Raw genomic sequence first — 12981 nt, 5'->3', positions numbered from 1 at the left:
CATCGAAATGGTTTCGAAAATATTGAAAAACCAGTTTTCCGCCGAATTTCACTATTGGTGTCTGTTTCTGTGTTGTGGACCGGACCACTTGAGTCTCAAGTTGACTTCAGCCTGCCGTCCCCCATGCAATTAGATCAGAGACATCGCTCATTCTGAAGTGATTTTCCTTCGGGGCGGGGAGAGCAGACATAAAACTGTTTCAAAACGAAACGAGATGAAAAATGGTGCTATACGAGTGGCATATTTATGCCTATTCCGATGTCGGGAATATCAACGAGAAACGAGCAAAGAGAAGAAGGAGTTGTTCCCGAGCACCCCGAGAAACCGATGAATGCAGCAAGTTTGCGTGTTGAATTTCAATGGCGGACGTATCCCAGCAATGGGTGTCCAGGGAAAAAGATATATCGCAGATAGAAAAGTCCCATATCGGAGCGAACCGACTCTCTGATGTACTTATAACAAGAGTCAAGTGCGGACCCCATCGCATCGCACTGCGTCGCCCATTTTAATGCCTTCCTTCGACAGGCCATGAAAATATGCCGGAGATTTTTAAAACGTTTTAATTGAAGCCCCACGCAGCAGACAATGTGTCTGTTTTTCGTTCCCGAGATGCAAAAGTGGCCCGAGACAATTAAAATTCTGAACGCATTCAATTTACTTGGAAGCCTTTCTGCTATCTGGCTATCTGGCTTTGGTCTCTTCCTCCCCGAGGCTCGCACATTGAAAATGGCGACGGCAAAACCGATCTTGGTAGATTCGAGTAATGCCATATCAATTCGAACGTCACAGGTTGGATACGTGCGAAATATGGGCAAATTGTATATTCAAATAGTTTATGCGAGGAAACGGAACAATAACCACGTTTTATCGACTTTTAATCTGTGGGAAAAACATTTACGACGTTTCTTGTCTCCAAATGCTTATTAAGATTTGTTGACACAAATAAAACACTAGACTGAAGCTAAGATGGGAATTCTAAAAGACATAGTAAAGTCGTAAAGTTTTAAACCCTAAACATTTCCAAAGTTGCTTTGTTGCCGGGACTGGTTATTGCACTTTAAGGAGCGTTTTATTCAAAATCAGTTCATAACATGGACCAAAAGTGCGGCGACAACGTTTTGAATTCCGCTCGGGAAGGGAAGAAGTTCTATGGCTTACTGAGTAAGCGGATTAAAGTTTGATTGTCCCCAAGAGTTATGTGATGGCAACTATAATCATAAAACTTTGAAATAAATGTGTGAGTTATTCATTTATATTGATCATTTGAGAAATTCACTAACAGGAAATAATCAATATGATTTTAGGTGTATTTTAAGGCAGAATTTAATGAAATAAAGTTATGATATATTACACATTTTTAAAATATAAAATTTGACTTTTTTTGCGGATCCTTGGTTTACAAGGTTACAAATTACACATTTCAATAAAATTTTTTTAAATATTTGCTTTAGTATATGTGCATTTAAATCAGATGCTTATTATTTTGTAAATACTACTTATTTTAAATACACGAGTCTTTAATAAGTACAATTAGCATTGTAATTAAAATTAATCCAATGCTTCCGCTCAGTAAATTTAAAGTATTACTTATTAAGTGGGGATTGGAATTATGTAAATTGCCTGGTCAAACTTTTTTTATGAACGATAACAATTAATAATAATTTGTATTTAAAAAGGTGAAGCTGGCCGATTTAATGTCTATTTAAAAAACGTGACGCACCTTACGCAAACGAATGGACATTGTCATTTGCCGAAAAAAGTGTCGCCATATTTGTGTTTAAAATACAAATTATAATAATCAAATAACCATTATTCAGAATTTGCTTGACACGGGGCGAGGAAAAAATGATTTCGAAATCGCTTATGAAATATAATTGGCTAATTTAGCAAGCCTCGCTATAAGGTATAAGCATTCAGTTTACGATCTGAGTCAGCCGGAATCGAAGCTGCATTATTCGCCGGAGATAACGAATGGCGACTGCAGAACGTCCTTTAGCGGAGTGCTCCGCCAACAGGTTCGCGATAAGGCGGGGTCATTAAGAGGCACCTGTCAGTGCGACCCTCCCCGCCCACCATTATCGCCATAAAGCGTCGAGTTTATGCCGAAAATTGAAATTAATATGCCGTTCGATGGCTCGATTAAAATGCGCTAAACGAAACCGGCAAGTACGGGGCAAGTATGACTCGATACCCATATACATACGTATATCGGGATCAGGGCGTGGCACCTGGAATGCTGTAAGAGCCTGCTGCAAACTTAAATTGATTTAAAGTTTGCTGCCTCTTCAACGGCAGTTCAAATGCAAATTGGCTGGTCGGCCGGCCGTTTTCCATTTTATTGCGAATATTAAATGAAATTAATGAAATTTTCTGCGCCATAATCCTTTGCAAAACGCATAAATTTGCTCATTAAGTGTGCGCAAATATTGTATGTATCCGCTCCGCCAGCCCACAAGGTATATACTCGCACAGCGCCCCTCCGCCCACTTTATATACTTGTATTGATTTTTATCTCGCCGGCATCGAGGGATGTTGTTGCCAGGCCCAGCCCAACTACATAAACTTCCATGGCGGCCCAAACGTGCAGAAATAAGCTCAGAGTACATAAGCGACGCCCAAAAAGCCCAAACCTCGAGCTTTTTCGAAATTCAACAGAAAGTTGGAACTTCAAATTAAGGCTTTTTAAGGGGAAACATTTTTTCCTTTAATAAATTTTAATAGTGTCCGAAATTTTGTATTACATTTTAACTATAAACTTCAGTGATTTTAATAATTAAATATTTGTTTAATAAACATAGCCAATATCCGAACCTTTTGCGCTGGCGCCCCCTATTGTTCTTTTTTCGCAGCTGCAGCTTAGCTGCTTCCTCACCAGAGGTCGCCCGCTCGTTGAAACGCATTACGCACACAAACAACATTTAGTTTTTGCATGTGTGCGTGTGAAAGAGTAAGTGAGACAACAGGCTTGTGGTTGTAGTCTTCTTCTTTACGCAAAATACATGGCCGCGCGACAAAGATGGCAACATTGATGGCTGCCGCTGAAAACATGGCCTCTTTTTCCGACTTTGTATCTGTGTGCCGTTTGACTGCAGTTGCGCTTGTGTGCGTAAATGTATCTTCTGCGTCAAAGTCGATTTTGTCAACTAATTCTGCGCTTTGTTACCCCTGAAAATGGGAGCTCATGCGCAGTATGCAGCTGGTGCTGATTTTGACTAGGTTTTATTTTAGATTTTTTCTGCTCTGCTTACCGGTTTATTGGACTGTAGTTAAAAGTTGCATGCAATACTTAATGCGGGAAAATGAGAATGAGAATGCAAATTTTTGCGAAATCTCTTTGGCTCTGACATGTACCAAAATCGCAGTGCCATACAAAGTTAAGTTCCTTTCGTTCTTCTTACCGCAAAATCAAAACTTGATTCCAGCCATATGCGTGACACGTTCGCATTATGCTGTCGAAAATTGTCACATAAATCAATCATATTTATACAAATGTCCCTGATAGCCAAACCGCCCGCCTTCAGTCGTTGACAATATGCTAATTAGCTTCGTCTTTGTCTTGCCTTTTTGTCTGGCCATGCCCACGATAAGCAGTTGCTGAAAACGTGTTTTGGCATTTGATTAGTTGCGATATGAGCACCGGCAGACGTTCCAGGGAGCCACGCAACGAGTTCAAAATATTTCCAAACATGGCAGGGAACTCTGCCGGCTAACGGCTGACAGCCATGTCATTGGTCGCAGGTTGGTGAGCGTACTTCAAGTATCTTTTCATGCCGATGGATGTGGAATTTTATAACGTGGGTAAACGGACTGCGGCATTTGCAGGTGTTAAATGGCGTCCGCGGCTCGGGAGCGTAAGTGGAATACTCAATTGGTCGGACACCACACAGTGTTACTGTAAAATAATTCATAAGCTCAAGAAATACTTAAAACCTGTTTCTCTTTTAAATATTGTTATTAAAATAAATATGCACAAATTCCATACATTCTATCGTGGTACGTAGGTCATTGTTTATAAGATGAAAACTTTTTAATTGTGAAATAAAATTTAGGCAATGTTCTTATCATAAAATGTTCTCATAAAACTGAATTTTAAGTTAAATTATTTTTTTTAAATATTAAAAACCTTTTTTCTAAGTTTTTTTCGAATTTAACCCAGTTTTGTTGGTTATTTTCAATTACATTTGCCGTCAGAGTGTAAATAGTCACAGAGCACTGAACAAAATGCATTATTATTTATAGTATCATAAAATGATATTAATAATAAATTAAATAAAGTCAAGTGCACTTAAGCAAGCTCCCCCATAAATGTAATTCGCTTGACTGCAATATTCAGGTTTTCTGCCTTACAACGTAGCATTGAGTCTAGAAAGTTGTAAGAAGTGTAGAGCAAGTGTCTGTCTGTCCTGACAAAGTGCGACATTAGGCCAATAAAACGCCGCTTAAAAAGCAACATAAAGCGAGGAGCGAGGAGCGAGTAGAGAGTAGAGAGGGGGCAGCACTTTCATTCATAAAATCGCAGCCGCAAGACGCGCTTTTTATTTCCACGAAGGGGCTGTGGAGGGGCGTAACCGGCTCGCGTGCTAGTCGCGCGCTTCTCTTCCCTCACTTTTATGGGAACCAGACTCTGAAACATCAAGAATACTCCAAGACCAAGTCCAAAGACCCTGGGCAAGGCCAGTGTGTCTACGGCCCACGCCTCGGATATGGAAACGATCCAGTCAGAGTCTGAGTTTCGGTCTGAGGTACAGAAACAGATACAGATACAGCTTCCGGCAGCGACTTGAGTTTAATAGGGCCGTAATAATGCTTTATTTTTACTGTCTCATGTGTGAGTGTGCCAAAGTGTGTCTAGGTGTCTGGCAGTCGTCTACCGCTGACCGTAAAATTTTAATATGCCCGGTGACGGTGCGTTCGCAGCTCTGGTTTACTCCTGCTCATCCGCCTGGCAGTCTAAATCAATCTGCGGCACCTTTATGGCCGCTTTATGTGGCACACTTTTCACCTTGACATTGACCAGGTCGGTCCTCCCTTTCGCCTCCGCAGCGAAAGATGGCGATGGCGATGGCAATGACGATGACGAGGATGAAGACCTGCCCCAACGTGTCCCACATGGAAAGTGTCGTAAAACATTAAGTGAGTGATGAGCGTGGTTGCGGCAGCGGAGCATAATCCATCATAAACATTTTTATGGCCACTCGCATTTGGCCCACTTCTGCCCCACCCTCCCCTCGATTGGCCCTGCTTGGCGGCTTTTGTTGGCGGCAGTAAAATTCGTTAAATGCCCAACAAATTGTTTATTATAGCAGTTTGGCAATAAATGCGGCTATTAACTCATTTTAGGTGTTGCTACCGCACTTTTCTGTTCGTCTGTTCTTGGGAGGTCCAGGAATGCGCCTCAAGTGACGTCGGTGAAGGAGTGTTCCCCGAATTTGGAATTTTGGAGCGGGCAATGGCGACTGAAGCAATTAAAACCATTATTCATCGTCGAACAGGTAGCATTGAAAGTGGAAATATTCATTTGCGCATCAATATTTATGGATTGCGGTCGTTATTGTACAATGTATTTTTGGAATATTGTTTAAAGAGAAAACATTCATAGCTCATTCATAACACAAATAGAATTGCTAAAGAGTATGAATGTAAACAAGAACGTCGGGCCTCATAATTTAAATCGTAGATCTATCTATATAGATTTAATTTGTAATTAAAAACATTTCTAGCAATAATTTAACCAAATATTATTTATTTATATAACGTTTTTTTTAGACTAACAACTTGTTGGATTAGATGAGAACTGCTATTTCGCTGACAGAGTCATGCTCGTGGTCCCCTAAATTACGACCACGACAGCCGTATTCATTAGCATGCTTTGATGTCATACGTTGAATGTATTTATACATTTGCCATAAGACGCTTTTCCCCCTCAACGTAGAATGCCAAAAATATAAATATACATTTTCAGATATGCCACACATGAATGCGGGTGTGTGTTTGCCTCACAGATACTCGTATCTGATGGATACGGAAATATGTATGAGCAAGTATGTCTTTTGTCCGTAGATGTTTAATCCCAGCGGAATCTGCTGTCCCTTTTCGAAAATATATTCCTCCTCTGACCCGTTGGACTGGCAGTCCGCTGCCCTGCTGAAGGCGAACTTTGGAACTTTTGGAACTGGCAGAGGGCCCCATTATAAGGGAGTTGAATGGGGCCATTTGTGTTTGGGCTCCACAAGCAGAGTCACATCCGCACAAAGATACACACAATTTGGCAGGCGAGCAGTCCGAATAAGATGCCCATCCTCTCCGGGACCCGAAAAAAGGGCGGGCCAGCCTCCTGAAGAATGCGTGTTTATTTATATCTGCGGCGTAATGTGCCGGCGATGTGTCACTGCCAACGCCCCCTTCCCGTGACCTAGATGCCAGATTTTGGCTCACTGCGGATGCGTATGAGTGCCAGGGCTTATATCTATGTGCCGTGCTGTTTATGGGGCAGAACGCACAGATAATTGCGTCGTTGCCATCCGTGTCTTAGCCCGTAATTAATTCTATTGGCTCTGATTGGACTAAATTAAAATGATCATCGCTCGGGACGGGCCATGTCAAGTCGCGGAGATCGCGTCGATCGATAGTCGTGCCAAGTGTAAATGCTAATGATGCAGGCCATCAAGTGTTACGTAGGTAAAGGGCCAATGTACAATGGGCTTCAAATGCCAAACAAGGAAGAATTTTTAAGTGGAATTTTATCGGCGAAATGGGTAGAGGGTATAGGGTCTTTAATTCCACAATTATAAAGATTTAATTAAGAAAATTCTGTTGGACAATAAAAATGGACGCTAATGGAGTGCGAATGCAATGTCAAAAAAAGAGTTATTGAAAACATTCTGATACCGAATACTCTTGCAAAATGTATTTTTTATTAAGAAGAATGTTATCCCACTTATCATTTAAAGTAAACATTTCAAGCAATAAAGCTTATAGAAATGACAAGGAATTCTCCTTTCACTTATCCCTACCAAATTACCGATAGTGTATCAGTGGCTTAAAAACCCAAAGTGCAGAAAGGTAATCCAACTTCCTATTCCCAATTACTGTGCCCACGGTGCGGCCATTGAGTGACGTCGACCAAGAGCTACAGATATATACAAAAATCAAATGGAGGAGGGAAAGACCTCAGAGCAGACTAATGGCCCTGGAGCTTTGGGTTTGCCTTTGGCATGGCGGCATAATTTCTGGGCGTTTTATCGAATTGTGGTTCTGGTTCTGCCCCGAATCGGATCGGATCGGGTCGGTCTTTTCCCCACACCGCACTTTTGGGTCTTGGCCTTCGACGAGCAGCAAACTCATTTAAATTCAATTCGAATGTGACATTTTTGTATTTTCTTTTTATTTTCTTGGCTTTGTTGTTGTTGCTGTGTCCGCTGGCATTTTGGGACTCTGATAAATGTCGCAAAGCTGTTCGGCGGTGGAGGGCAAAGTCACTGAACGCTTAAATCGAATTCCGATTCCACCTTTTCCAGCGTATTTTTTTTTGTTTTTTTTTTGTTTTTCCTGGTTCTTGACGTTGTTTTCCTTTTGGGCGATGTTGTTGTTTGTTCTTTGTTAGCTTCCATTGTTATCCAAAATGGCAGCATTATTTGTACAGACTTTTTCATTTCAGACACCCGTCCATGTGTTCTTTGTTGGCCTTTTTTGGGGGAAACTCGGTCTGAAGACGCTCAGGACGTGATTCATGTGTGTGGCTGCTGCCACTGTAACTGTCGTTTATATTGATGGGGTGTATTTTATTTTATCGTGCATTCCTGTTGTAAACGTACCAGTACACTACCAGAGAGTTTCAGGACCAGAACCAGAAGCAGGAGCAGGAGCATGTGGCCAAAGCTGCTGGACGGATCTCTCTGCCCTTTTCGTTATTGTTTCTGTCTGATTGTTGGCCATTTTCATAAACACACTAAATAAAATTCATGGGTTTCGCGCTTATTGTTTACCTTACCTCGTTCTCTACTTCCCTTCGTGTTAAATAACCAAAATATTGAATATGCTTAGGGCAACTTAAACGGTTTGAGTCGGATTGGTGGCAATTACCTGAAATGGAAAAAAAAGACCAAGGTAAATAAAAGAGTAAAGGATGGACGACTTTTCTTATCTTATACAAGTCATTCCTAGGGATCATTCCTCCCTTTATATAGCCCTTATATTTCTACGAATGATTAATATACAAGTATAATCTATGCGTTCCATGGGTGATTTGAATAACATTTTTTTTACATACAAAATTCATTTATACTTTTTACATCACTAAACTCGTATAACCAAAACATACCATGAGCTGAAGGCCTACGTTGCCATTGCTCAGCATCATTGCAAGCTCCTAATTTTAATTATTTGTTAGCACTTTTTAAATAAATTAAAGAAAACATACCATGCTACCCATTTGAATAATTCAGCTATTCCTTCAAATAACATGAATTCACTGAGCTAAAACATGGAAAACATCTTATTACATTGTGCATAATTACAATTGTACCCTCTTCCCTTGAAATATGATATTAAAATGCAAATTCAGCTGGTGTCTTGACCGTAAAAATCTATTAAACAGCGAGATCCAGACGAAGAAAACCACTCCGTCAGGCTAAAATCCTTTTCCTTTTATCCTCCAATTCCCCACAGAAATATCAAGAACGAAAAAACCACCGAAAAAACTGAGGGAAAATATAAAATTAGTTCTGGCTGAGATTTAAAGTGAAATAAATGCGCAATGCAAAGCTGCGTCCGGATTCGTAAGCCCGGAAACTGAAGAGAGGGAAAACCAGGCAGTCAGTTGTATAATTTAATTAAGCTCCGTTCACTGAGTGGAAAAACTCGCCACAGAAAGTGAAATAATGTAAAAAAGGGTATGAGTTACGACACCTGCTTACTTACCGACAATTTTATATCATTCGCTGGTAAGTGCACTTTGAAGTTATTTAACCGAGACATGCAACTAATCCAGATGCATTAAATAAGATAGATTTTCATATAGAAACTAAAATAAAGAATTAAATTCAGGCATGCCCTGCCAACAGAAATCAGAAGTCCTGCACACGACAGAAAAAATCTGGCAATAATTGCGCAAAGTATTGCACTTCACTTCACCTCTGGTCAGAAAACAGGACCCACGCAACAAATTTGCGATCACCAAGGGCAACAAAGACGTAGCAGAAAAAAGATTGAACGCAGAAGTGGAGAATGCCAGACAAATTTTATATAAATAATTCATTCTTGTAACGTGCAAAGCTCGTCGACAGCATTTCAGTTAATTAATGAAACGCATCCAGGGCCCGAGACAAAGACTGGAATTGAAGCTGATTGCGAGTCTGAGACCGAGACGCAATTGGGGCTAAATGGCCCCAGGCGGGAATTTCGGAGGAGCAGGAAAATTAATATCAGACGAAAGCGCCAGCAAGGACGCAGGATAAAGAGTTTCGGGCAGAAGGGGAGGGAAAAGTGCAAACAACGTGGGCTCCTGACCCTCCTGTGACGGTGGTTGCAGCTCCATTTCCACCACCATTGAACGTGGCTCACAGGTTCAGATACAGATACGGATACAGATACACACATGGCTGCCGGGAAACACCTACCCACCCCTCCCCCTTTGGGAAATCCACGGTGGTTGCTCGCCAAGCGCGAAATAAGCCAAGCGATATTCAAATTTTCTGCAAAAACTTTACGAAGCGCATCAGGCAGCAACAGGACTGCGGTTGGGGTTGGATTTCGACTCGCTGAGGGGCTCAGGGTGGGAGGTCAAAGGTTGCAGGAGGCGGGGATGAGGGCGCGGCACGTCACGAATTGCGGCTCAGGCATTAGCTAATAGTCAGGCAGCGGAAAAGTTGAAGCTAACACAAAAATAATATCACAGCATGGGCCTGTCTGCCACGAAACTTGGATGCTCTAACGATCTATACCCAGACCTATATAGAAATTAGCTTACAAGTTTATATTTAATGTTGAAGATTGTGAAGAATATAATATATATTTCCCCTTAAGTCCTTTAGTATTTTATTTTTATTTTCAAAAAATATTACACAATAATCACGTGACTAGAATGGGTTGGGCAATGGTCAGTATAAAAACCTAAAGTAAGACCTGTTTTAAGTGTGCCTATAACTACAATAAAAACGTCATCAGTCCTAAAAATCAGTACTTGATTCGCAACATATCCGTTAGGGTATAATGGCAATCCCACTCCGCTTTGCAGCGTGATGTTCATTACACAAAATTTGCATTTAGACGCAAACAACACGGCATCGGGGGAGTGAGTAAGGTAAAGTGGGAGGTATTTCGAGAAGGCAGCCCAAAAAGTGCACTTAACCATAACTCACGCTCGTGACATCGCGAAATTCTTCCATTAGTTTCTGTTCCGTCAGTTCATCGTCTTCCTCACCTTGGGAACTTTGGTTGCATACGAAATTTGAGGGACCATCATGGCATCGCCGCTGCTCCATCGGGATTACCGACGCATCATCGTTATCATCGATGGGGAGATGAGATTCAAGTGGCTGCTTTCGCTGGCGGGGAACTCTGCGGATCGAGGGACGGATGCCACTTGGTGGCTAATAAACCCATCGTCTGCTGAGTTTATCGCCTGACAAGATTCAGACTGCGGCTGACTGATTTGTGAGCTATTGGAATGCAAATTGCAGCGCAAGTCGAACAGAGAGAAATGGCTTAATTAGAGCTTTCGATTCTTGATTCACCTGGTGCTGGCTGAGAGCGCAGTTAAATATGCTAATTAATTCGTTTTTGTTCTCATTGTATTTGTAGCACACTAGTCACCCTGTGAGTGGCCCTTCCCTCGAAAAGCGAGAAAGAGAGCCCCAAAATCACTCTTTCGCCTCGGTTTCTCTCTTAAATTTCCGAAATTCGTGGGGTGGCGGGAATTTCGGGGGTTAAATAATATAAACAGCTGTTGTTGGGGGTTGGTTCGCTCTATTGTAGTTCTTTTTTTATGAATTGCACAAGTAAAAAAACATTTATAAAAGTACATTTATAATCAAAAAAGCATTCCAGCTTATATTACTTGCACCTACAATAAGAACAAAGAATGATCAATAACTAATCAAATGGAAACTAAATAGGTTTTGACCTTTAAATTAATCTTTTCATTAGGAAACCAGATACCATTTGATAGTATTATGATTCGAACAATACAAAAAAGGGACAAATAACGAATTTATATGATTGCCGAGCCTTTTTAACGTACTTTGTTACATAGGTCACTTCGTTCGTTTTTCACCAGTATATTTTCTTTTTTCCTTTGACTGCTGCAAATCAAATTGGATTTCTGAAAATGCTTTCAAGGATTGAATGTCGCCGTTCGCCGTTCGCCGCCCACTTCGCATCGGATTCTTTTCATGGGGCGAAACAATTTTTCGATTCAATTATTCCGAATGGCTGGGAATGTGCGGAGGTGTGAGGGAATGCGAATTCAAAATGCACACCCCGATTTAGCTGGCAGCTGAAACGTGCAATCAGTGGAGGAATTTCCAGCCATTCCGTGCTGGTCACCATTCCTGCTAAATGCAAAGAAACTTCTGCGAGAAATACTTTTAATCAAAATGCTCGTTACTCCTTTCCAGAAGGTGTGGATAGTTCACTCCGCTGCAGTGACGAGTGCGTTGGCCCGATGGACCTGTCTGGACCCCAAACTCCTGCCCCTGGGCCAGCTCAATTGAACTTAATTCCATCGAACCGAAGCAGAAACGAATCGGGCTTAAGCCAAGACTCGGAGCCAAGTTGGCCAGCCAAGCTCCCGCCAGAGGCAGGAACGTGTTCAATTTGCGCTCATGAATGTTTCAGCATATAGTTATTGGATTTAGTTTCGGCACTTGCCACTAAGCATTTCTGCCATCTTCGCCTTATTCCGCTCCAAGTTTTCTGCCAGCTTGCAGAGCGTGCACGAAATTCGCAAATAAGCCAAATGACGGCGAAAACTTTCATAAGGCATCAACTGTGCGTGGCTGCGATATGAGCGCCAAGCGAATATATTAAATATTTTATGAAAAGAAGAAAAGTTTTTGGTTTTCGATAATAAACGGAAAGTCTTTGCAAACATGCGGGACTTCTAGCAGCTAAAAGTCGGATTGCATTATTAAAAATTCATCCTGATTTTGCATTAAGTAATAGCATCTTCCCCGAGTCAAAAATAAAATATAAATTAATTAAAGTACGTGTGTAGTCCGATGCAACCAACCAAACTTAACTGGATATTATAGTAAAAATGGTAATTCGACTTTCTGTAAAATATATTATCATGTGTTGAAACATAAGGACTTAATACTTTTTATTCAAACAACTGATTTGAGCCGCGAGTTCGTTGAACTCTGCCATGCAGATGGCCCATCAATAAACCGATTGAACCAATTGCCCAGGTATCTCCGAGTAAATTGGGTCAGTCGATGACTATGCCGATTCCGCTGGCCATGACCATGAAGAGGCAGCCAGGCAGCCGCAGCAGCAGCAGCTAGGCCATAAAAGTGACATAAAATTCCCAGCGACGACCTTGGGAAGCAGTAAAATTTTTAATGACTCTCACTTTCTACTGCCAACTCTCGTAGACCGTAAAACTTCGAACTGTGACGGGCACACCAACACACACCAGCTCACTTGAGCATCGTGGAAGAAAGAAAGCGAGAGCAGATCGCCTTGGTTTTTCGGCCGCAGAACTGACAATGGGCCCACTGTGCGGCCATTATGCGAGGACCTAACTGGGTGTGTGTGCGTGTGTGTGAGTCCTTGTGGGCGCAGAACCCTTGCCTTGTAAATCGTTTTTTATGCCCGACCTTGTTTTATGGCCTCGAGAGCCGCGGGCCCGGCTCACTGACATTGAACAGAACCAGAACCAGAACTAGGAACAGAAACAGAACGCAGAGCTCGAGCCCATCCCTTTTGTCTAACTCAACCCTTTGCGAAAAGTGAGAGCTGGAAAATAACTAACGATAATTG

The 12981-nt window shown here is 41.6% G+C and overlaps 1 protein-coding gene across 2 annotated transcripts in view; it reads right to left on the bottom strand.

Annotated features, from left to right (window-relative positions):
- The window catches only part of LOC122620307, a 74105-nt gene that overhangs the window by 39091 nt on the left and 22033 nt on the right, over positions 1–12981 (bottom strand). The window contains exon 3 of one of the 2 annotated variants that reach the window (XR_006326122.1): positions 7991–8082. The exons of the other annotated variant lie outside the window; for it this stretch is intronic. The gene's annotated coding sequence lies outside the window, so the exon portion shown is untranslated. The remainder of the gene's footprint in view (positions 1–7990; positions 8083–12981) is intronic. 2 annotated transcript variants of the gene reach the window in all.

This window comes from Drosophila teissieri, chromosome 3R (genome assembly GCF_016746235.2).
Source record: "Drosophila teissieri strain GT53w chromosome 3R, Prin_Dtei_1.1, whole genome shotgun sequence".
NCBI lineage: Eukaryota > Metazoa > Arthropoda > Insecta > Diptera > Drosophilidae > Drosophila > Drosophila teissieri.
This window is presented reverse-complemented; position numbering and strand designations above follow the sequence as displayed.